Source organism: Carlito syrichta, unplaced genomic scaffold (genome assembly GCF_000164805.1).
Source record: "Carlito syrichta isolate Samal-C Ts95f unplaced genomic scaffold, Tarsius_syrichta-2.0.1 Scaffold114254, whole genome shotgun sequence".
Taxonomy (NCBI): Eukaryota; Metazoa; Chordata; class Mammalia; order Primates; family Tarsiidae; genus Carlito; species Carlito syrichta.
In genome coordinates, this window is record NW_007058350.1 from 154,945 (window position 1) to 158,899 (window position 3,955).

A 3,955-nucleotide genomic window follows, 5' to 3' on the forward strand; every position below is an offset into this window, starting at 1 on the left:
TAGCAGATTTATGAACAAATTAAAATATTGTTCTTTTAGGGTAGTAAGTATTGGGGTAATTTTAAAATATAGCCATAGTAACTGAAATAATTAAGTTTTATGGTTTTTTAGGTTTATTTTTAAAATTAAGTTTTGGTAATGTTATGCTGGCTCCATGAAATTTATTGGGAAACATTTCATCATTTTATTTGGCATGGAATAAATTAAATAAAAGTATTGGTTTCCTAAAAGTCAGTTAGAATTCAGATGTAAAGTGAGGTAGATAAGATCGATTTTATTGAGTCTAAAATAATGATCACCGCTTGGGCTTCTTGACAAGTAAGCATCTTACAATAAATCAAAAAAATTAGCCGGGGGGGGTAGTGCCCGCCTGTAGTTCCAGCTACTTGGAAGGCTGAGGCGGAAGGATCGCCAGAGCCCAGCAGGTCGAGGCCGTGGTGGCCGGGAGCATGCCACTGCACTCCAGTCTGGGCAACAGAGTGAGACTTCAAAAAAAAAAATTTATTGTAGAGATGAAGTCTTGCAAGTTGCCCAGGCTGTTCTCAAACCCATGGGCTCAGACAATCCAATCACCTCTGCCTTTCAAAGTGTGGGATTATAGGCCTGAGCCACTGAGCCTGGCTACCTTTTCTTTTTTTTTAAAAGGTGAGTTGTATAATTATTTAATTATGTATTACAATGTAATATATAATACATAAAAAATTAAGTGCACAACAAATGTAATGTGCTGGAATAATCCTGAAACCATCCCCCCACCCCATCCAAGGGAAAAATTATCTTCCATGAAACTGGTCCCTGATGCCAAAAAGGTTGAGGACTGCTGATCTAGATGTCTGAGTAGTGCTCTAGGTAAGATTTTACTAGTCTTAGTCAGTGTTTGTGTTATGCTTTATTTTTGCCGTTTTCTCTTCAAATTAAAAAGAGTTTATTTTTTGCTTTGGAAAATTCTTTGGGTATGGATTAGGATTTCTTCCCTTATACTATCTTCATTTTATAAGTGGGAGATTTCTACTTTTGATAATGGCAGACTAGGTAATTCAGATGTACCCTTCTGCTGAGGGCCACTGGAAAGGCTGGACAGATTATAATTACCAGGTCAAGGCTGGTGAGGACAGAGGTCCAGGGAGGTGAGCTCCAGACTTGGAATCCCTTCTTTCCCTGAAAGCATATGAAAATTTCAAAGAAGAACTGAGAGACTAAGGGGATGGGCGGCCTTTGTGGGCCAAGGCAGCAGAGATTGGTGATCAGGGCCTGCCAAGGATAGATAGAGGGAGCCTAAGTAAACCCCCTTCTCTTTGGGTCTGGACTTCAAAGGGCTGCCTCAATGGAGTAGGAATAAAATGGAAATAGGCCCATGAAGCCACCTAAGATGGAAAAACAAGCCATAGGGCAAATATATTTGTAAAAATATATGACTGACAAAGGGCTTCTATCCAGAATATTTAAAGTACTTCCACAAACCAATAAAAGACAACCCAATAGAAAACAGTTAAGACACTTGAGTGCTTCACAAGACATTTAACAAAAGGGGACATCCAAATGGCCAAAAACATATTAAAAGATATTCAGTCTCATTAGTAATCAGGGAAATGCAAATTAAAGTACAATGAACTGTCATCATGATACATCCACCAGATAGCTAAAATTAAGATTGCTGATAGCAAGTGTTTGCTAGTTTGGGAGGCAACTAGATCGCTCAATATACTGCAGGTGGGAGAATATATAAATACAACCACTTTGGAAGACTGTTTAGCATCATCTCACATAGTTTAAGATATGCATACTATGAAGCAGTTTCCCTGTGCACTGGTTGTCAACTTCTCTGAGTCTCTTGAGATAGAACACTCATGTTACATGAAGTAGATTTATTACAGACAGGCAGAAAGGGACATAAATCTAGGATTCATTGCAAACCAGTCTCCCAAGGCTCAGAAAAACTGCCCAGGGCAGATGGAATCTCATCTTGCACTGCAGCTGAGGAACCCTAGAATGCAGCCCCCACTGGGTTTTATACCTCGGAGTGACATGAGTCGCTGGGCTAAAGCACTGAAGGACACCCTGTTCTTGGGGAGTACTGGAACACAGCCCAGGCTGTTCTAGCCAGTCCTTTTTTTATCTCAGGATGCTGCATTCCAACACATTCTATAGCTATTCTTGAGAACTAAGCAAGGAAGGGAAGAGGACTGAATCAGTCCAAGGCCACCTGGAGAACTTTCCTGCACATACCCTATGGTCCAGCAATTCTTTTCCTAGATGTATACTCTGCTTACCTTTGTGCACGGAGCAACATTTGCAAAAATGTTCAAGACACCATTATTCATGATAGTCTCAAGTTAGGAACAACCCAAATGTTAATCAATGGTAGAGTGGACAAATAAATTCAGTAAATTTAATCAGCAGACTCTAATATGTAAAATAAAATGAACAGACTACAGCTTTTTTAACAAAATAGATTCATAGTAAATGAAGCTGGATACAAAAGAGTATATACTGTGTGATTCCATTCATCTAAATATTAAAAGCCAGGCAATACCATAATGTTTAGGGATGCATGCTTAAGTTATAGAAGAGAATCAAGGAAGTGATTTCTCCAAAAAGTGAGGATAGTGGTAAGTGGAGAGAGAGGGACTAGTTATGGGAGGGGTCATGAGGGACTTTCTGTGGTGTTGGAAGTGTTCTGTTTCTTTTTTTTTTGAGTTGAAGTCTCACTCAGTTGCCCAGACTGGAGTGCAGTGGCATGCTCCCCACCACCGCAGCCTTGACCTGCTGGGCTCCAATGGTCCTTCTGACTCAGCCTTCCAAGAAGCCAGAACTACAGGCGCGCACTACCATGCCTGGCTAGTTTTTGATTTGTTGTAGAGACGAGGTCTCGCCAAGTTGTCCAGGCAGGTCTCAAACCTCAGGCCATCCACTCGCCTCAGCCTCCCAAAGTGCTGGGATTACAGGCTGAGCCACCGAGCCCGGCTAGTATTCTGTTTCTTAACCTGGGTGATTATTACACAGATGTTCACTTTGTAATAATTCATTGGGTTATGCATTTGTGGGGTACTTTTCTGTATGCATACAATAAAATCTTTTGTAAGATTTTAAAAGATCACTTTATCTTTTATCTGCCTCATTAGAACCAAAACAAGAATTTATAACTGGCTCAGTCAAATTGTAGCCATGCTTTTCACTTAAAGATATGAACCAAGACTGAATGTAGGCAGATATATAGAGTCAAAATCCAGTTAGATTTCTGTGTGCTTATTACCATATGCTAGTAGACATATCACTGTATTTTCTCTTCACTTCTCAAAACTATCTGACTTTATTTATAATTAGCTAACCTAGTGCTTTGTATACAATAGGTACTCTATATAAGTCAGGGTTATCTTAGGAAACAAAACCAATAGCATATCTCTCTATTTCTCTATTTCTAATCTCTATCTCTATCTCTGTAGGAAGAGATTTACTATAAGGTATTAATTCAGGGGATTATGGAGGCTGAGAAGTCCCATGTCCTGCCATTTGCAAGATGGAGACCCGGAAAGCTGAAGGTGTAGTGTGAAGGTCTAAGAGCTGGACAGCCAATGTTGTAGATTCCAGGTCACATCTGAAGGCCTGAGAACCATGAGCACTGAAAGTAAGAGACTGATGTCTCAGCTCAAGTAGTCAGGCAGAGAGGGGGTGAATCCTCCCTCTACCTTTTTGTTCTTTTCAGGACCTCAGTGGATTGGATGCTTCTTATTCATGTTGCAGAGGGCAATACATTTTACATAGGTCCCCTGATTCAAATGCTAATCTCTTCTAGAAACACCCCAATAGACATGACCAGAAATAATGTTTAACCAGATTTCTGGGTATCCAGTGATCCAGACAAGTTGACACATAAGAGTAACTATCATATCTACTATTTATTAAAATGAAAGATAAAATCATTGAATTTCTATGTGAGAAAAGTAATCTATTTTGG